The following is a 22,770-nucleotide window of genomic DNA, read 5'->3' as shown; positions in this document are numbered from 1 at the left end:
TCACGACCCACCAGTGGGTTGTAACCCGCGGTTTGAGGATCGCTGCTCGGGGGCATGGATTCCCAAACATGGTAGAACCACATCCAAATTTCAAGAACAGAAACTTTCGTGACTCACCTACTTTTAATGGACATAAAACAGTGAATCTGTTTAATGTAATAACAGCAATGTTTGTAAACATCACAACCGTGACCTTGGATATTAGACTGTAGAGATTGACCCGCCCGTAAAAGGGACAGTGGTGACCTGCACTTGAGACGGAACACTTTTCAGAGCTGGGTGCTGGCTTCTGGCATCCCTGCACTAGACTCTCAAGGCGACAGAAAAACCTCCGTTCGATGACAGGGGTTTCAGTAAATTCAGGAAACCAGTTCTGCAGCAGAGAATGGGCTAAGGTCTCATATCCATTTTTGTGTTAAAAAGAGTGAGGCTCAGAGGTGCTTTTTGGAGAATGATTTTACATCTATATATAAATATAGATATATATTTGGTCAATTTTATAACATTTGTATTTATTTATTTTGACCTGGCATCCTTGGCGTGGTTTCCCCTGACTTTTTGCCTCTGCCTCCTGTATTTTTTACTTTGTGCTGGGTTTTGTATTAGCTGGTTTCGGTACTCTGGGCACTTTACCCCTGCCGATCAGTGCCAAAGTAGACCTGCTCCCTTTGAAAATTAGGATTGGTTCTCCGTGATTGGCATATTCGATTTACTGGTAAGGTCCTAGTACAGTGCACCATGTGTGCCAGGGCCTGTCAATCAAATGCTACTAGTGGGCCTGAAGCACCGATTGTACCACCCACAGGAGTAGCCCTGAAAAGGTATCTCAGACTTGCCACTGCAGTGTCTGCAAATGCAGTTTTGGAGTGACATGTTTACCTGGCAAGTGCACCTACTTGCAGGCCCTTAGCATGCCTTTCTTTACATATACGTCACCTCTGACAAAGGAGCTAGGTACCCCTATGGGCAGGGTGCAGTGTATATGAAACTAGGTCATGTACTGGTGTGTTTTACATGTCCTGATGAATACTGTCAATTTCGTTTTTCATTATTGCAAGTACTAGCTCTCCCATAGGCTATCAGTGAAGCTACCTTGTAACATTTTACAAGTGTAACTTTCAATAGGGAACAGCTAGAGATTTGGAGTTTGGGCTCTCTGAACTTAACACACCTTTTAAGTGTAGGTGGTTTTTATATTCTGTGTTTTAAAATGCCACTTTCAGAAAGTGGGCATGTTCTTGCTTAACCATCCTGTGTGCTTCTGCCTGCTTGTGGGCTGTTGGTGCATTCACTCCAGACACTCACAGACACAGAGCTGAGGTGTGGCCGGCATTTGCTGAGGGGTCATCCTGTGCATGAGAGGTGGGAGGAGCCGTTGCTAGCACCTGTATAGGCTGTGGCTGCTCCACCCCCTGTAGCTTGGCTTGACCAGAGAGGACATAACTGTTTTTTTCACTGAGCAAGAGAGGCTTTCTTACAAGGACTTAAAAGGGAAAAGAAATATCAGTATTGGACCTAAAACCCCATAATTTTAGATTACTACTGGACTCAAGAGGAACCCCAAACAAGGAAGAAGAGCAGAAAAGCTGTGAGGAGGAGTCGCCCCTTTTCTGTGGGTTGCTTTGCTGGGTTAGCCTGCAGTTGCTGCATTTGCCAAAGAGAGGACGAAGACTGGACTTTGCCGTAAAACCTGCCTGAGAAGAATCTGTACATGCTTGCGTGAGCTGGCCTTCTGTTCCGAAGTCTCAGAGACACAAAGACTTCACCCACAACTCCCCTGGACTCTACTGCTGGGAGTTCTGACCGGCCTGGGGGTACCTATGCCAGTCCTGGGCCCCTGGAGGTTGTTCCTGCTACAGAAAGTTGTGAAGAACTAAAATAAACAGCAAAATCGACATTATGCTCTTCTGGCAGCTGTTTTATTCGATGCGGGAGAAACTCCTGACGACCAGCCCCATGCGGACTAGGAAATCAACGCAGCGCCTGCCGGCGGCCCGGAAAACCAGGGCACGCGGAGTCCCATGCACTGATCTCCGAGACCCTGCCCCGACTAGGACCGGGGCCCCGATGTGAGCCAGTAGAATCAACGCAATGCCTACTGTGGCTCCGTGGTCATCGGAACCAAATCCTATCCAAATTCTAAAACCCCTGCAATATAGAACTTTCGAATATTTGACCCAATTGGGGCTGAACTAGGACTACCGCTCCCATAATGCATTGGGTTATTACAGGAAAGCCTCGAACTGGAATATTGTGCCCACGTTGTGTGATATGGAAAGCCTTCCATAAGAGCCACCCAGGGCGTTAAGGCGGCACAGGAGGCCAGCAGACATTTCAGGTCCGGGAACCCTCCTGCCTGGAGGCAACAGAGCAGGTTCAAAGGTCAGAGGTCAGTAATAAAAGGGCGGTGTGCGGGTGAGAAGGGCAGCCATCCTCCGCACGGCCTGGGTCCAACCTTGCCACCCCGACAGAGTGCCCCTGTTTGAGAGGCCCGGACCCGGATGGAGCCCTAGGGCCAGAGTACAGAGACTAGGGCAAATCCCAGCGCCCTCTGTTGCACTGTGTGCCACGCGCCTCCTAAACAATGGCCGTCTCTGCAGCAGTCGGAGGGCGAAAGCGGGGTGTGAAAACAGTGCAAGAATAGAAGTGTCGCCTGACCCCTGAAGGACCTTTGTTGAAATACTAAAGAAGGAAAGCGATGCGCAACTTTTTATAGTGTAGGGTGACAAGGCGTCCCCGTTTTGCCAGGACGGTCCCTGTTTTTATCTTGCAGTCCCAGCAAATTTCAAGAAATTTAGCTCATGTCCCCGTTTTTGGAGAGGGTCGACTGAAAACGGTGGAATGTGTTTTTTATGTTTTACAAAGCAGGGATAGTTAGCAGTTGTTTCAAGAAAGCCATTTAATTAACAGGCAAGCTACTGGGCTTTAAAATTGCATTTTATCTATGTTCTTCCTGCCTATTCTGTAATTCTCTGCTGGGGAGCACTCTCATTACTTGAAGTAAATTTGTAGTCCTTCTATTTTTGTGAAATGTCCCGGTTTTTTACTTTAAAAATCTGGTCACCCTATTATAGTGTTGAGTAAAAAGAAACAGTACATTTATTTTCCCATCAAACTCATTCTCTTATTTTTAAAAGGTGGAGAAAGTATCCATGACTTCAGTGCAATAACAAGTAAACAGAATAAACAGCGGCCTCAGTCTGTCCGCACCTTCTGATGCAAAGATGTTTGTGACCGGGGGCTAAACAGGAAAAAAATGTACATGGACATGTGAAAGGGGAGGGGCGGGTTTTTTTTTGGGGGGGGGGGGGGGGGGGGGGAAATCAGGCGGAAGCAAGCTTCCTAGGACCGGTTTCTGGCATTCCAGCCGTCTTCAGCCAGGATAGCATGACTCCAGTGGCAAAGTAAGCACGGACCCACGTCTGGATTCAAGCAAGCCGGGCTGAAGAAGGCTGATAGCCAGAAACCGCTCCTAGGAAACTTGATTCCGGTCCAGGAAAGACATGGCTTGGTAGTTTGGGCTGGACTGTTCCCATGAGGCACAGGGTCAGACTGATTTGCATATGGCATGTCTGAACTGGGGTGGTGTGAAGTGCAAAAAAACGATGGATTTAGGCCCAGATCTCTGTACTGGGGCGAATGTAGGACATTGTTCTGCTGTCTGTCCATCAACTGTTGTTTTTGCATTTGTCACCCCGAGTGGGCTGGGTATGCTCAGACATGAGTCCCAGGCTCTCCACACCACTGGAGTCAAGCTACCCTGCCTGAAGACCCGGTCCTAGGATGCTTGATTCCGGTCCAGGAAAGACATGGCTTGGCAGTTCGGGCTGAACTGTTCCCATGAGGCACATGGTCAGACGTGGGCTAAAAGGTGATGGATTAAACCCAGATCGTTTGGTTCCGTACGCCAGAAACCTGTCCTAGGAAGCTTGGGCTGGACTGTTCCCATGAGGCACAGGGTTAGACTGATTTGCATAATGCCATGTCTGAACTGGGGGGGCAGAGTGAGCTAAAGAACAGTGATGGATTAAACCCAGATCTGTTGACTGGGTGTGAGTGTTTGATTGGTTCAGATGCTCCGTCCATCACCACCCCCTTTTGAACATTTAATGGGGCAGTACCAACACTTCACAGCAAGGATGCTCTACATTTAATGGGGCAGTACCAACACTTCACAGCAGAGATGCTCTACATTTATTGGGTCAGTACCAACACTTCACAGCAGAGATGCTGTACATGTCCTGGGGCAGTACCGGCACTTCACAGCAAGGATGCTGTACATTTAATAGGGCAGTACCGGCACTTCACAGCAGGGATGCTGTACATTTAATAGGGCAGTACCGGCACTTCACAGCGGGGATGCTGTACATTTAATAGGGCAGTACCGGCACTTCACAGCAGAGATGCTGTATATTTAATAGGGCAGTACCGGCACTTCACAGAGGGATGCTGTACATTTAATAGTGCAGTACCCGCACTTCACAGCAGAGATGTTGTACATGTCCTGGGGCAGTACCGACACTTCACAGCAAGGATGCTGTACATTTAATGGGGCAGTACCGGCACTTCACAGCAAGGATGCTGTACATTTAATGGGGCAGTACCGGCACTTCACAGCAAGGATGCTGTACATTTAATAGGGCAGCACCGGCACTTCACAGCAGTGATGCTGTACATGCCCTGGGGCTGTACCGGCACTTCACAGCAAGGATGCTGTACAATTAATGGGGCAGTACCGGCACTTCACAGCAAGGATGCTGTACATTTAATGGGGCAGTACCGGCACTTCACAGCAGAGATGCTGAATATTTAATGGGGCAGTACCGGCACTTCACAGCAGAGATGCTGTATATTTAAAAGGCAGTACCGGCACTTCACAGCAGAGATGCTGAATATTTATTGGGGCAGTACCGGCACTTCACAGCGGGGATGCTGTACATTTAATAGGGCAGTACCTGCACTTCACCGCGGGGATGCTGTACATTTAATAGGGCAGTACCAACACTTCACAGCAGAAATGCTGTACATGCCCTGGGGCTGTACCGGCACTTCACAGCAAGGATGCTGTACATTTAATGGGGCAGTACAAACACTTCACAGCAGAGATGCTCTACATTTATTGGGTCAGTACCAACACTTCACAGCAGAGATGCTGTATATTTAAAAGGCAGTACCGGCACTTCACAGCAGAGATGCTGAATATTTATTGGGGCAGTACCGGCACTTCACAGCAGAGATGCTGTATATTTAAAAGGCAGTACCGGCACTTCACAGCAAAGATGCTGAATATTTAATGGGGCAGTACCGGCACTTCACAGCAGAGATGCTGTACATTTAAAAGGCAGTACCGGCACTTCACAGCAGAGATGCTGCACATGTTCTGGGGCAGTACCAGCACTTCACAGCAGGGATGCTGTACATTTAATGGGGCAGTACCGGCACTTTACAGCGGGGATGCTGTACATTTCCTGGGCAGTACCGGCACTTCACAGCGGGGATGCTGTACATTTAATAGGGCAGTACCGGCACTTCACCGCGGGGATGCTGTACATTTAATAGGGCAGTACCAACACTTCACAGCAGAGATGCTGTACATGCCCTGGGGCTGTACCGGCACTTCACAGCAAGGATGCTGTACATTTAATGGGGCAGTACCAACACTTCACAGCAGAGATGCTCTACATTTATTGGGTCAGTACCAACACTTCACAGCAGAGATGCTGTACATGTCCTGGGGCAGTACCGGCACTTCACAGCAAGGATGCTGTACATTTAATAGGGCAGTACCGGCACTTCACAGCGGGGATGCTGTACATTTAATAGGGCAGTACTGGCACTTCACAGCGGGGATGCTGTACATTTAATAGGGCAGTACCGGCACTTCACAGCGGGGATGCTGTACATTTAATAGGGCAGTACCAACACTTCACAGCAGAGATGCTGTACATGCCCTGGGGCTGTACCGGCACTTCACAGCAAGGATGCTGTACATTTAATGGGGCAGTACCAACACTTCACAGCAGAGATGCTCTACATTTATTGGGTCAGTACCAACACTTCACAGCAGAGATGCTGTACATGTCCTGGGGCAGTACCGGCACTTCACAGCAAGGATGCTGTACATTTAATAGGGCAGTACCGGCACTTCACAGCGGGGATGCTGTACATTTAATAGGGCAGTACCGGCACTTCACAGCGGGGATGCTGTACATTTAATAGGGCAGTACCGGCACTTCACAGCAGAGATGCTGTATATTTAATAGGGCAGTACCGGCACTTCACAGCGGGATGCTGTACATTTAATAGTGCAGTACCCGCACTTCACAGCAGAGATGCTGTTCATGTCCTGGGGCAGTACCGACACTTCACAGCAAGGATGCTGTACATTTAATGGGGCAGTACCGGCACTTCACAGCAAGGATGCTGTACATTTAATGGGGCAGTACCGGCACTTCACAGCAAGGATGCTGTACATTTAATAGGGCAGCACCGGCACTTCACAGCAGTGATGCTGTACATGCCCTGGGGCTGTACCGGCACTTCACAGCAAGGATGCTGTACAATTAATGGGGCAGTACCGGCACTTCACAGCAAGGATGCTGTACATTTAATGGGGCAGTACCGGCACTTCACAGCAGAGATGCTGAATATTTAATGGGGCAGTACCGGCACTTCACAGCAGAGATGCTGTATATTTAAAAGGCAGTACCGGCACTTCACAGCAGAGATGCTGAATATTTAATGGGGCAGTACCGGCACTTCACAGCAGAGATGCTGTATATTTAAAAGGCAGTACCGGCACTTCACAGCAAAGATGCTGAATATTTAATGGGGCAGTACCGGCACTTCACAGCAGAGATGCTGTACATTTAAAAGGCAGTACCGGCACTTCACAGCAGAGATGCTGTACATGTCCTGGGGCAGTACCAGCACTTCACAGCAGGGATGCTGTACATTTAATGGGGCAGTACCGGCACTTCACAGCGGGGATGCTGTACATTTCCTGGGCAGTACCGGCACTTCACAGCGGGGATGCTGTACATTTAATGGGCAGTACTGGCACTTCACAGCGGGGATGCTGTATATTTAATACAACTACCAAAAACAATTGCCAATACTGCTGCTACTTATTAGACTTAATCTCAGCGGATATAAGAATAGCGCATCACTATACCCTCAAGCTTATAAATTGCTTTTATTCTTTTATAAATTTTATTTCATTTTTTAGAAAAGATGCTTTGACATTTTCTTATATATACAAAATATATTTCACGACAACCCACAAATTGACTGTACAAAATACCAAAGAAATTCAACACAATCACATCCAACAGACTTCTCCAAGCATACTACATTCATACCCAAGCCGTATAATACTTCATATGCAATAAACCAAACATAAATTACAAATACCAAGGAACTTTATCCTACAAGGTGCAAATATATACATTTATGTACATTCCTAACATTCAAAAAGAAATTTATCAAGTTTGCACTAATCCTCCTGCTAGCCTGTTAGATAAAGCTAATCCTAATTAAACAGAAAATTGGGTTTGGTTTATCCTAGGATAATCCAGGGATGCTGTACACTTCACAGCGGGGATGCTGTAAATTTAATAGGGCAGTACCGGCACTTCACAGCAGAGATGATGTACATTTAAGGGGCAGTAACGGCACTTCACAGCGGGGATGCTGTACATTTAAGGGGCAGTAACGGCACTTCACAGCAGGGATGCTGTACATTTAAGGGACAGTAACGGCACTTCACAGCGGGGATGCTGTACATTTAAGGGACAGTAACGGCACTTCACAGCAGGGATGCTGTACATTTAAGGGACAGTAACGGCACTTCACAGCGGGGATGCTGTACATTAAAGGTGCAGTAACGGCACTTCACAGCAGAGATGATGTACATTTAAGGGGCAGTAACGGCACTTCACAGCGGGGATGCTGTACATTTAAGGGGCAGTAACGGCACTTCACAGCGGGGATGCTGTACATTTAAGGGGCAGTAACGGCACTTCACAGCGGGGATGCTGCACATTTAATGGGGCAGTACCGGCACTTCACAGCAGGGATGCTGTACATTTAAGGGGCAGTACCAACACTTCACAGCAGGGATGCTGTACATTTAAGGGGAAGTACCAACACTTCACAGCGGGTATGATGTACATTTCATGGGGCAGTACCGGCACTTCACAGCGGGTATGATGTACATTTCATGGGGCAGTACCGGCACTTCACAGCGGGTATGATGTACATTTCATGGGGCAGTACCGGCACTTCACAGCAGGGACGCTGTACACTTCCTGGGGCAGTCCCGGCACTTCCCAGCAAGGATGCTGTACAATTAATGGGAATCAAAAGGATTGCCTATGCCTCCAATTTAATGAATTTCAACCCTGAATGATTGAGGATAAACAATACATTTATTAGTTTATCCCGACAAAACTTTTTGTCACTGAATCAATTTTCATTATACAAAAAACAGACAAAGAATTACCATCAACTTCATTTCTAGCCATACGTATTTCAAAAAACGATATGTGCATATTTACAGTGAAAGAGTTTAAATCAAGAACATTGCATTTAATTGATTTATTGTGTCCATGTACGTATGATTAAATGCAATGTTCTTGATTTAAACTCTTTCACTGTAAATATGCACATATCGTTTTTTGAAATACGTATGGCTAGAAATGAAGTTGATGGTAATTCTTTGTCTGTTTTTTGTATAATGAAAATTGATTCAGTGACAAAAAGTTTTGTCGGGATAAACTAATAAATGTATTGTTTATCCTCAATCATTCAGGGTTGAAATTCATTAAATTGAAGGCATAGGCAATCCTTTTGATTCACGTTATTGTGGCCCTGCCTACCCTCTCTCCCATTGGGCCCAGCCACCATTGTGGGTTTAAAGTACAATTAATGGGGCAGTACCGGCACTTCACAGCAAGGATGCTGTACAATTAATGGGGCAGTACCGGCACTTCACAGCAGAGATGCTGTACATTTCCTGGGTCAGTCCCGGCACTTCCCAGCAGGGATGCTGTACATGCCCTGGGGCTGTACCGGCACTTCACAGCAAGGATGCTGTACAATTAATGGGGCAGTACCAGCACTTCACAGCAGTGATGCTGTACATTTAATAGGGCAGTACCGGCACTTCCCAGCAGGGATGCTGTACATTTCCTGGGTCAGTCCCGGCACTTCCCAGCAGGGATGCTGTACATGCCCTGGGGCAGTACCGGCACTTCACAGCAAGGATGCTGTACAATTAATGGGGCAGTACCGGCACTTCACAGCAGAGATGCTGTACATTTCCTGGGTCAGTCCCGGCACTTCCCAGCAGGGATGCTGTACATGCCCTGGGGCTGTACCGGCACTTCACAGCAAGGATGCTGTACAATTAATGGGGCAGTACCGGCACTTCACAGCAAGGATGCTGTACAATTAATGGGGCAGTACCGGCACTTCACAGCAGAGATGCTGTACATTTCCTGGGTCAGTCCCGGCACTTCCCAGCAGGGATGCTGTACATGCCCTGGGGCTGTACCGGCACTTCACAGCAAGGATGCTGTACAATTAATGGGGCAGTACCAGCACTTCACAGCAGTGATGCTGTACATTTCCTGGGTCAGTCCCGGCACTTCCCAGCAGGGATGCTGTACATTTCCTGGGGCAGACCTGGCACTTCCCAGCAGGGATGCTGTACATGCCCTGGGGCTGTACCAGCACTTCCCAGCAGGGCGTGACACTTTACCATGTCAGATCTCACACCTTTGATGTGCTCAGGACTGTTCTAGGGCGGCAAGCACTGAAGCAGAGCGAGTTCATGCACTGTTGACCCCGATGAGAGCCCCACAGGGAGATGCTCCGGCAGCCCAAGGGTGTGTAGATGACGTCACGGGTGGTGTCTGGAGGAGGGGGGTGAGGGGGATGGAGGGGTGAGGGGGATGGAGGGGTCAGGGGTAATCCTTACAATTCAAACTTCTCTCGGCGGAAGGGACTTGAAACAAGAGCCTTTTGTGCGGAGACAACAAAACCGGAGAGAAACAAGGGCACAGAGAACAGGAAGGACAACCAGAGAGAGGGGGGGGGGGGCGACCCAGAACAGGAAGGGGAGGGTCAGAGGGAGACAGAAACACACAGAACAACGAGAGAAACAGCCCAGAGAGAGGAGAGACAGAAGGGGGGGGGGGGAGCGAGAGACAGAAGGGGGGCGAGAGACAGAAGGGGGGCGAGAGACAGAAGGGGGGGGGCGAGAGACAGAAGGGGGGGGGGAGCGAGAGACAGAAGGGGGGCGAGAGACAGAAGGGGGGGGGGCGAGAGACAGAAGGGGGGGGCGAGAGACAGAAGGGGGGGAGAGAGAGAGAGAGACAGACAGAAGAGAGAGACAGACACACAGAGGAGGAATGGAGAGAGCCGAGAGGGACCCTTCAAGGGGAAGAGACAGACAGAGACAGGCATGCAGAAGAGGGAGACACCGCAGAGAGAGAGAGAGACAGAGAACAGGGAGGGAAGCACCCCAGAGAGAGACAGACACGCAGAGGAGGGATGGAGAGAGAAGAGAGGGAGAGGGGCCCTTCTCAGAGGGAGGGGCACCGTGCCACTCAAGGCTGAAGCACAGGATGGAGGGCAGGTGGGCAGCTGGGGGGCACCAGCCCTCAACAGATGCTCGAGAGCCTGGCACCGCTGGGTGGGGCCCCACCAGACCCAACTGTCTGCATTTCAGGCGACCAACAAAACTGCAAGTACCAGAAGGCTAAGCATTCAAGACCCCCGGAGAACTGTCCATATCTGCGGGGAACATTGGAATCTCCGGTTAGCGGTTGACTGTGGGAACCAGCGGTGCATGCTGGGTGCTGTAGTTCAGCTGCCAGAAGTGTCGGAGGAAGAGGCGGGCCCCTGCAGCATCCCAGGGTCCATTGGTCAGAGTGACTGGTTGAGAGAGGGTCGGGGGCTTCAGGCCCCCTCCCGGCACCGCCGGCTCCGGCGCACGGAGCCGACAGGACCAGGCGCCGCCAAACTAAACAAAGCAAAGCTTGAAACAACTGGAAAACTCTTGAAAAGTCGGTTCAAGCCAGACGCAGCTACACGAAGCAGGAATTGGCACCTACCTGAGCCCTGCGGTGACCCAGAGGGGTGAAGCCGCCGTATCTGCGGGTGGAACCCAGCACTGCAGTCAGTATAGCGCCCACAAGCCGAATGTAGCGCTCACATAGCTTCTTCCCACGGCAACAGAGCGGCACTGTGGCTGGAGCTCGTGTACAGCGCCTTCCTGCAGTATAGCGCCCACGCAGCTCCTTCCTGGTACAGGTGTCGCCACTGCAATATAGCGCCCACACTCCGGGAATAGCGTTTAAGTAGCTGGTTCCTCCAGAAACTTCATGCGGGCCCCCGCCACACAGCGGCTTTAGTGAGCAAACTCCTCTCAGCAGGTGTAGCGCCTGCACCCCGGATCTAGCGCTCACAGAGCTCCTTCCTGCGGTGCAGCGCTACTCTCCGGATCTAGCGCCCACAGAGCTCCTCCCCGCCGTCTGGGCGCTCAGCCTCCGGGCCTCTCTCGCCTCCTCCACAGTCTCCCGGGCTGGCACCGCTCTCAGGACGGGCGGGGGCGGTGCTCCTTCTGGGGTGGGTGTGTCACGGGAAGGATGGAGGCCCGGCCTCCTCTTCCCAGGGAGGCGGGACCGGGGGAGGCCCGGTCCGGCGGGGCTGCGCCTGTGGACGCCGGGGAGGGCACGGCCGGAGGGGGCACCGTGGAGGCCAGAGGGGGACAAGAGGGCGGGCACTGCGGGGGCCAGACGGGGGCACTGGAACTGCACTGGTTGGCACCATGAAGGGCATTGCTGGAGTCCAGGGAGGGGCACTGGAGGTCGGGGAGGGCCCCTGCAGCTGCACTGGGGAAGCGAGAGAAGCACTGCAAGCTCGAGCGAGATGCCCGGCTCTGGCTCGGCTCGAGGTCACCTTGGAGCCCCGGGCCCAGAACGAGCCGAGCCTTCGTGTGGCTCCCTCCGGCTGTCCCGCTCTAACCTCGTGTGCCAAGAAGGAATGACACAGCATTAAAACAGGAGAAAGAAAGGCCACCGGTGGGTGGCTGAAATGCACAACGTGAACCTAGAAAATCCCAGCTCAATCCCAGGTTTTGAACAAATTGTGTGATCATTGGCGAGTATTTCAGGCGCCTTGTTCTTTATTATCGCTACGAGATCACCTTGAAATATCAGTTCAGCAAGCGACGCGTGCTGGACGAACACATGTTTGATTGAATAAATTCTAAGAAGCATGTAGACCACGCGCATGACCCCCGCCTTCCCTCTCAGTTCATTCATTGTCATGAAGGTGGGACAGGATGTTTCTAAGTTCATGTTGACAAACTGCCCCTTCTAATAAAGGCCTCTCAATGCCCTGATGTACTGCGGCCAAAGAAATTCAATATTTTTATTCTGAAAAAACTTTACTATATTTGTACACGATGCTCGTTTTACAGGGTAAGCATTTTTAGGGCTCGGCTCACGCAGGGGCTGTTAGAGCCGAGCCGAGCCAGGGTGGGCTCGGGCTCTCGCTGTTCATTGGTTGGCTCGGGTGGAGGCTGGGAGAGGCGCGAGGCCAGATCATGTCTCCCAAAACTCACCCAAGTCAGGGGCGGGAAGGGGGTGTTTTGGAATAAAGAGGGCGCACGTCATCCTGCTCTGAAGTTGGTGATTTATTTCCATGGCAACGCTGAAGTTGTTGGCAGTCCCAGGCACTGAGTCTGTAGACGTGAGCTCACCCCCTGAGTCACTCCAGGACCCGCCCTGCAGCCCTGAGGGTGGCAGGGAGGGGCAGACCGCCCACCCCGGCTGTGGCAGCCACCCTACACTGCTGGGGTGTTTGGTGCCCCCCCCCCCCCCTCCCCGGAGCAGGCGTGTACTCACACTGGCTGCAGCACCCCTCCCCCAGCGGCCCGGCTTGGGGTTCAGAGCCCCCCCATGTCACGGTTCCAATGTCCTCCTCGGGTCTTCACTTGAACGCGTCATGGTTTCCAAAAGCGCGCAAGTGATACAGGACTGCAACTCCCAGAATGCACTGTTTTCTTGTTTGAAGTGGATCTACAATGGCCCCGTGACACGGAGCCCCCTGCTGGTAACACAAGTCCTATCGTAAGTGTGAAACGGGCACCCCCGGATGACGTACCAGGAGCAGGTGACGGATGTGTACACCCATGGGCGGGGCGGGGGGGACATGGAGGCAGGGCGGTGGGACTCATCTGCCCCTCTGTGTTTGCATCGATATGACCCCCCCTCACCCCCTCGGTGGAGAGGTGACTGCGGGGTGCACTGGTTCTCGCCTCTCACGGCAGCATTATTTGGCAGCCTGTATTTCTCCCATGACCCCCCCCCCCCCCCTAAATCTGGGTATTTGTAGGACGTTAGCACAACCTGTGGGTTTGGGCTGACTAGCAGCACCCTCCCCACACCCCCCCATGGAAGCCTGGGAAAAGGGTGGGGGCACGGTGGCAGAAGCAAGAAGTGGCACAGGGGCGATAGTCACTGGCGCGATTAGCAACAACCTCCACCCCCCCACCGGCCACATTCAGGGGCCCGGGTTAAAACCTCAATGCGGGGCCCACTCTCTTTTTCATGCAAGCCTCTTATCAGGCAGTTCAAGTATCTGCTGCCATCTAGTGGTGAGGCCGCGTTGCTGCATTATCAGAAATTAAGAGGTCAAACTGCTTCGATAAGAGCTAGTTGTTGCATGAGGATAGAACTGGGCCAGGTAAGTAGAAGATCCCCCCCACCCCAGGCAAAGAGCGATGGCTGCCCCTCCCCTGTGACGCCCCTCCCCTGTGACGCCTCTCCCCTGTGACGCCTCTCCCCTACTCTCCAGAGCCAGCCATCTCTGTGCTGACCTCTCCACCCTGCAAACCTGACTGATTCTGGCTGTCTCGGGTGGTGAGAAGCCCCCAGGCCACATCGCACAGTGACGACCATTGACAACACTGGTCTGGGCCAGGAGACTCTGCGGGGTACACCCGACAATTATGAACCTCAACACAACCATGCATGGTCAACAAGGTGTGTGCCAGGAGAGGAGAACAGGGGGGTGCACCCCTCAATTAGGAACCCCACGCCACCATGCGTGGCGAACAATGTGTCCCAGGAGAGAGGATATGGGGGTACACCCCACAATTAGGAACCTCCACGCCACCATGCGTGGCGAACAATGTGTGCCAGGAGAGAGGAATATGGGGGTACACCCCACAATTAGGAACCTCCACGCCACCATGCGTGGCGAACAATGTGTGCCAGGAGAGAGGATATGGGGGTACACCCCACAATTAGGAACCTCCACGCCACCATGCGTGGCGAACAATGTGTGCCAGGAGAGAGGAATATGGGGGTACACCCCACAATTAGGAACCTCCACGCCACCATGCGTGGCGAACAATGTGTGCCAGGAGAGAGGAATATGGGGGTACACCCCACAATTATGAACCTCAACACAACCATGCATGGTCAACAAGGTGTGTGCCAGGAGAGGAGAAAAGGGGGGTACACCCCACAATTAGGAACCTCCACGCCACCATGCGTGGTCAACAAGGTGTGTGCCAGGAGAGGAGAAAAGGGGGGTACACCCCACAATTAGGAACCTCCACGCCACCATGCGTGGTCAACAAGGTGTGTGCCAGGAGAGGAGAAAAGGGGGGTACACCCCACAATTAGGAACCTCCACGCCACCATGCGTGGCGAACAATGTATGCCAGGAGAAGAGGATATGGGGGTACACCCCACAATTAGGAACCTCCACGCCACCATGCGTGGCCAACAATGTATGCCAGGAGAAGAGGATATGGGGGTACACCCCACAATTAGGAACCTCCACGCCACCATGCGTGGCGAACAATGTGTGCCAGGAGTGGAGAATATGGGGTACACCCCACAATTAGGAACCCCACGCCACCATGCGTGGCGAACAATGTGTGCCAGGAGAGGAGAACAGGGGGGTACACCCCACAATTGGGAACCTCCACGCCACCATGCGTGGCGAACAATGTGTGCCAGGAGAGGAGAAAAGGGGGGTACACCCCACAATTAGGAACCTCCACGCCACCATGCGTGGCGAACAATGTGTGCCAGGAGAGGAGAAAAGGGGGGTACACCCCACAATTGGGAACCTCCACGCCACCATGCGTGGCGAACAATGTATGCCAGGAGAAGAGGATATGGGGGTACACCCCACAATTAGGAACCTCCACGCCACCATGCGTGGCGAACAATGTGTGCCAGGAGAGGAGAAAAGGGGGGTACACCCCACAATTAGGAACCTCCACGCCACCATGCGTGGCGAACAATGTGTGCCAGGAGAGGAGAAAAGGGGGGTACACCCCACAATTGGGAACCTCCACGCCACCATGCGTGGCGAACAATGTATGCCAGGAGAAGAGGATATGGGGGTACACCCCACAATTAGGAACCTCCACGCCACCATGCGTGGCGAACAATGTGTGCCAGGAGAGGAGAAAAGGGGGGTACACCCCACAATTGGGAACCTCCACGCCACCATGCGTGGCGAACAATGTATGCCAGGAGAAGAGGATATGGGGGTACACCCCACAATTAGGAACCTCCATGCCACCATGCGTGGCGAACAATGTGTGCCAGGAGAGGAGAAAAGGGGGGTACACCCCACAATTAGGAACCTCCACGCCACCATGCGTGGCGAACAATGTGTGCCAGGAGAGGAGAAAAGGGGGGTACACCCCACAATTAGGAACCTCCACGCCACCATGCGTGGCAACAATGTGTGCCAGGAGAGGAGAAAAGGGGGGTACACCCCACAATTAGGAACCTCCACGCCACCATGCGTGGCGAACAATGTGTGCCAGGTGAGGAGAATGGGGGGGGTACACCCCTCAATTAGGAACCCCACGCCACCATGCGTGGCAACAATGTGTGCCAGGAGAGGAGAAAAGGGGGGTACACCCCACAATTAGGAACCTCCACGCCACCATGCGTGGCAACAATGTGTGCCAGGAGAGGAGAAAAGGGGGGTACACCCCACAATTAGGAACCTCCACGCCACCATGCGTGGCGAACAATGTATGCCAGGAGAAGAGGATATGGGGGTACACCCCACAATTAGGAACCTCCACGCCACCATGCGTGGCGAACAATGTGTGCCAGGAGAGGAGAAAAGGGGGGTACACCCCACAATTAGGAACCTCCACGCCACCATGCGTGGCAACAATGTGTGCCAGGAGAGGAGAAAAGGGGGGTACACCCCACAATTAGGAACCTCCACGCCACCATGCGTGGCGAACAATGTGTGCCAGGAGAGGAGAAAAGGGGGGTACACCCCACAATTAGGAACCTCCACGCCACCATGCGTGGCGAACAATGTGTGCCAGGAGAGGAGAAAAGGGGGGTACACCCCACAATTAGGAACCTCCACGCCACCATGCGTGGCAACAATGTGTGCCAGGAGAGGAGAAAAGGGGGGTACACCCCACAATTAGGAACCTCCACGCCACCATGCGTGGCGAACAATGTGTGCCAGGAGAGGAGAAAAGGGGGGTACACCCCACAATTGGGAACCTCCACGCCACCATGCGTGGCAACAATGTGTGCCAGGAGAGAGGAATATGGGGGTACACCCCACAATTAGGAACCTCCACGCCACCATGCGTGGCGAACAATGTGTGCCAGGAGAGAGGAATATGGGGGTACACCCCACAATTAGGAACCTCCACGCCACCATGCGTGGCGAACAATGTGTGCCAGGAGAGAGGAATATGGGGGTACACCCCACAATTATGAACCTCAACACAACCATGCATGGTCAACAAGGTGTGTGCCAGGAGAGGAGAAAAGGGGGGTACACCCCACAATTAGGAACCTCCACGCCACCATGCGTGGCAACAATGTGTGCCAGGAGAGGAGAAAAGGGGGGTACACCCCACAATTAGGAACCTCCACGCCACCATGCGTGGCGAACAATGTGTGCCAGGAGAGGAGAAAAGGGGGGTACACCCCACAATTAGGAACCTCCACGCCACCATGCGTGGCGAACAATGTGTGCCAGGAGAGGAGAAAAGGGGGGTACACCCCACAATTAGGAACCTCCACGCCACCATGCGTGGCAACAATGTGTGCCAGGAGAGGAGAAAAGGGGGGTACACCCCACAATTAGGAACCTCCACGCCACCATGCGTGGCAACAATGTGTGCCAGGAGAGGAGAAAAGGGGGGTACACCCCACAATTGGGAACCTCCACGCCACCATGCGTGGCGAACAATGTGTGCCAGGAGAGGAGAAAAGGGGGGTACACCCCACAATTAGGAACCTCCACGCCACCATGCGTGGCAACAATGTGTGCCAGGAGAGGAGAAAAGGGGGGTACACCCCACAATTAGGAACCTCCACGCCACCATGCGTGGCAACAATGTGTGCCAGGAGAGGAGAAAAGGGGGGTACACCCCACAATTGGGAACCTCCACGCCACCATGCGTGGCGAACAATGTGTGCCAGGAGAGGAGAAAAGGGGGGTACACCCCACAATTAGGAACCTCCACGCCACCATGCGTGGCAACAATGTGTGCCAGGAGAGGAGAATGGGGGGGGGGGGGTACACCCCACAATTAGGAACCTCCACGCCACCATGCGTGGCAACAATGTGTGCCAGGAGAGGAGAAAAGGGGGGTACACCCCACAATTGGGAACCTCCACGCCACCATGCGTGGCGAACAATGTGTGCCAGGAGAGGAGAAAAGGGGGGTACACCCCACAATTGGGAACCTCCACGCCACCATGCGTGGCGAACAATGTATGCCAGGAGAGGAGAAAAGGGGGGTACACCCCACAATTGGGAACCTCCACGCCACCATGCGTGGCGAACAATGTGTGCCAGGAGAGGAGAATGGGGGGGGGGTACACCCCACAATTGGGAACCTCCACGCCACCATGCGTGGCGAACAATGTGTGCCAGGAGAGGAGAAAAGGGGGGTACTCCCCACAATTGGGAACCTCCACGCCACCATGCGTGGCGAACAATGTGTGCCAGGAGAGGAGAAAAGGGGGGTACACCCCACAATTAGGAACCTCCACGCCACCATGCGTGGCGAACAATGTGTGCCAGGAGAGGAGAATGGGGGGGTACACCCCACAATTAGGAACCTCCACGCCACCATGGGTGGCGAACAATGTGTGCCAGGAGAGGAGAATGGGGGGGGGGGGTACACCCCACAATTAGGAACCTCCACGACACCATGCGTGGCGAACAATGTGTGCCAGGAGAGGAGAACAGGGGGGTACACCCCACAATTGGGAACCTCCACGCCACCATGCGTGGCGAACAATGTGTGCCAGGAGAGGAGAACAGGGGGGTACACCCCACAATTAGGAACCTCCACGCCACCATGCGTGGCGAACAATGTGTGCCAGGAGAGGAGAAAAGGGGGGTACACCCCACAATTAGGAACCTCCACGCCACCATGCGTGGCAACAATGTGTGCCAGGAGAGGAGAAAAGGGGGGTACACCCCACAATTAGGAACCTCCACGCCACCATGCGTGGCGAACAATGTATGCCAGGAGAAGAGGATATGGGGGTACACCCCACAATTGGGAACCTCCACGCCACTATGCGTGGCGAACAATGTATGCCAGGAGAAGAGGATATGGGGGTACACCCTACAATTAGGAACCTCCACGCCACCATGCGTGGCGAACAATGTGTGCCAGGAGAGGAGAATGGGGGGGGGGTACACCCCATAATTATGAACCTCCACACCACCATGCGTGGCGAACAATGTGTGCCAGGAGAGGAGAAAAGGGGGGTACACCCCACAATTATGAACCTCAACACAACCATGCATGGTCAACAAGGTGTGTGCCAGGAGAGGAGAACAGCGGGGTACACCCCACAATTAGGAACCTCCACGCCACCATGCGTGGCGAACAATGTGTGCCAGGAGAGGAGAAAAGGGGGGTACACCCCACAATTAGGAACCTCCACGCCACCATGCGTGGCGAACAATGTGTGCCAGGAGAGGAGAAAAGGGGGGTACACCCCACAATTAGGAACCTCCACGCCACCATGCGTGGCAACAATGTGTGCCAGGAGAGGAGAAAAGGGGGGTACACCCCACAATTAGGAACCTCCACGCCACCATGCGTGGCAACAATGTGTGCCAGGAGAGGAGAAAAGGGGGGTACACCCCACAATTAGGAACCTCCACGCCACTATGCGTGGCGAACAATGTGTGCCAGGAGAGAGGAATATGGGGGTACACCCCACAATTAGGAACCTCCACGCCACCATGCGTGGCAACAATGTGTGCCAGGAGAGGAGAAAAGGGGGGTACACCCCACAATTAGGAACCTCCACGCCACCATGCGTGGCAACAATGTGTGCCAGGAGAGGAGAAAAGGGGGGTACACCCCACAATTAGGAACCTCCACGCCCCAATGCGTGGCGAACAATGTGTGCCAGGAGAGAGGAATATGGGGGTACACCCCACAATTAGGAACCTCCACGCCACCATGCGTGGCAACAATGTGTGCCAGGAGAGGAGAAAAGGGGGGTACACCCCACAATTATGAACCCCACGCCACCATGCGTGGCGAACAATGTGTGCCAGGAGAGGAGAAAAGGGGGGTACACCCCACAATTAGGAACCTCCACGCCACCATGCGTGGCAACAATGTGTGCCAGGAGAGGAGAAAAGGGGGGTACACCCCACAATTGGGAACCTCCACGCAACCATGCGTGGCGAACAATGTATGCCAGGAGAAGAGGATATGGGGGTACACCCCACAATTAGGAACCTCCACGCCACCATGCGTGGCGAACAATGTGTGCCAGGAGAGGAGAAAAGGGGGGTACACCCCACAATTAGGAACCTCCACGCCACCATGCGTGGCAACAATGTGTGCCAGGAGAGGAGAAAAGGGGGGTACACCCCACAATTAGGAACCTCCACGCCACCATGCGTGGCAACAATGTGTGCCAGGAGAGGAGAAAAGGGGGGTACACCCCACAATTAGGAACCTCCACGCCACCATGCGTGGCGAACAATGTGTGCCAGGAGAGAGGAATATGGGGGTACACCCCACAATTAGGAACCTCCACGCCACCATGCGTGGCAACGTGTGCCAGGAGAGGAGAAAAGGGGGGTACACCCCACAATTAGGAACCTCCACGCCACCATGCGTGGCAACAATGTGTGCCAGGAGAGGAGAAAAGGGGGGTACACCCCACAATTAGGAACCTCCACGCCACCATGCGTGGCGAACAATGTGTGCCAGGAGAGAGGAATATGGGGGTACACCCCACAATTAGGAACCTCCACGCCACCATGCGTGGCAACAATGTGTGCCAGGAGAGGAGAAAAGGGGGGTACACCCCACAATTATGAACCCCACGCCACCATGCGTGGCGAACAATGTGTGCCAGGAGAGGAGAAAAGGGGGGTACACCCCACAATTAGGAACCTCCACGCCACCATGCGTGGCAACAATGTGTGCCAGGAGAGGAGAAAAGGGGGGTACACCCCACAATTGGGAACCTCCACGCCACCATGCGTGGCGAACAATGTATGCCAGGAGAAGAGGATATGGGGGTACACCCCACAATTAGGAACCTCCACGCCACCATGCGTGGCGAACAATGTATGCCAGGAGAAGAGGATATGGGGGTACACCCCACAATTAGGAACCTCCACGCCACCATGCTTGGCAACAATGTGTGCCAGGAGAGGAGAAAAGGGGGGTACACCCCACAATTAGGAACCTCCACGCCACCATGCGTGGCGAACAATGTGTGCCAGGAGAGGAGAATGAGGGGTACACCCCACAATTAGGAACCTCCACGCCACCATGCGTGGCGAACAATGTGTGCCAGGAGAGGAGAACGGGGGGGGTACACCCCGCAATTAGGAACCTCCACGCCACCATGCGTGGCAACAATGTGTGCCAGGAGAGGAGAAAAGGGGGGTACACCCCACAATTAGGAACCTCCACGCCACCATGCGTGGCAACAATGTGTGCCAGGAGAAGAGGATATGGGGGTACACCCCACAATTAGGAACCTCCACGCCACCATGCGTGGCAACAATGTGTGCCAGGAGAGGAGAAAAGGGGGGTACACCCCACAATTAGGAACCTCCACGCCACCATGCGTGGCGAACAATGTGTGCCAGGAGAGGAGAAAAGGGGGGTACACCCCACAATTGGGAACCTCCACGCCACCATGCGTGGCGAACAATGTATGCCAGGAGAGGAGAAAAGGGGGGTACACCCCACAATTGGGAACCTCCACGCCACCATGCGTGGCGAACAATGTGTGCCAGGAGAGGAGAATGGGGGGGGGGGTACACCCCACAATTGGGAACCTCCACGCCACCATGCGTGGCGAACAATGTGTGCCAGGAGAGGAGAAAAGGGGGGTACTCCCCACAATTGGGAACCTCCACGCCACCATGCGTGGCGAACAATGTGTGCCAGGAGAGGAGAAAAGGGGGGTACACCCCACAATTAGGAACCTCCACGCCACCATGCGTGGCGAACAATGTGTGCCAGGAGAGGAGAATGGGGGGGTACACCCCACAATTAGGAACCTCCACGCCACCATGGGTGGCGAACAATGTGTGCCAGGAGAGGAGAATGGGGGGGGGGTACACCCCACAATTAGGAACCTCCACGACACCATGCGTGGCGAACAATGTGTGCCAGGAGAGGAGAACAGGGGGGTACACCCCACAATTGGGAACCTCCACGCCACCATGCGTGGCGAACAATGTGTGCCAGGAGAGGAGAACAGGGGGGTACACCCCACAATTAGGAACCTCCACGCCACCATGCGTGGCGAACAATGTGTGCCAGGAGAGGAGAAAAGGGGGGTACACCCCACAATTAGGAACCTCCACGCCACCATGCGTGGCAACAATGTGTGCCAGGAGAGGAGAAAAGGGGGGTATACCCCACAATTAGGAACCTCCACGCCACCATGCGTGGCGAACAATGTATGCCAGGAGAAGAGGATATGGGGGTACACCCCACAATTAGGAACCTCCACGCCACCAGGCGTGGCGAACAATGTGTGCCAGGAGAGGAGAAAAGGGGGGTACACCCCACAATTAGGAACCTCCACGCCACCATGCGTGGCGAACAATGTATGCCAGGAGAAGAGGATATGGGGGTACACCCCACAATTGGGAACCTCCACGCCACCATGCGTGGCAACAATGTGTGCCAGGAGAGGAGAAAAGGGGGGTACACCCCACAATTAGGAACCTCCACGCCACCATGCGTGGCAAACAATGTGTGCCAGGAGAGGAGAAAAGGGGGGTACACCCCACAATTAGGAACCTCCACGCCACCATGCGTGGCGAACAATGTGTGCCAGGAGAGGAGAAAAGGGGGGTACACCCCACAATTAGGAACCTCCACGCCACCATGCGTGGCGAACAATGTGTGCCAGGAGAGGAGAATGGGGGGGGTACACCCCTCAATTAGGAACCCCACGCCACCATGCGTGGCGAACAATGTGTGCCAGGAGAGGAGAAAAGGGGGGTACACCCCACAATTAGGAACCTCCACACCACCATGCATGGTCAACAAGGTGTGTGCCAGGAGAGGAGAACAGGGGGGTACACCCCACAATTATGAACCTCCACACCACCATGCGTGGCGAACAATGTGTGCCAGGAGAGGAGAAAAGGGGGGTACACCCCACAATTAGGAACCTCCACGCCACCATGCATGGTCAACAAGGTGTGTGCCAGGAGAGG

At 53.5% G+C, this 22,770-nt stretch overlaps 1 protein-coding gene across 1 annotated transcript in view; it reads right to left on the bottom strand.

Annotated features, from left to right (window-relative positions):
- PLD2 (phospholipase D2) overlaps positions 1-11,259 on the bottom strand; it is a 476,181-nt gene extending 464,922 nt beyond the window's left edge. The window contains exon 1 of the mRNA XM_086946231.1: positions 11,121-11,259. The gene's annotated coding sequence lies outside the window, so the exon portion shown is untranslated. The remainder of the gene's footprint in view (positions 1-11,120) is intronic.
- Positions 11,260-22,770: the final 11,511 nt, after the last annotated feature.

The sequence above is a fragment of the Lissotriton vulgaris genome, chromosome 12 (genome assembly GCF_964263255.1).
Source record: "Lissotriton vulgaris chromosome 12, aLisVul1.2, whole genome shotgun sequence".
In the NCBI taxonomy this organism is placed as follows: Eukaryota; Metazoa; Chordata; class Amphibia; order Caudata; family Salamandridae; genus Lissotriton; species Lissotriton vulgaris.
Note: the sequence above shows the minus strand (reverse complement) of the source record. Positions and strands in the feature narration are given on the sequence as shown.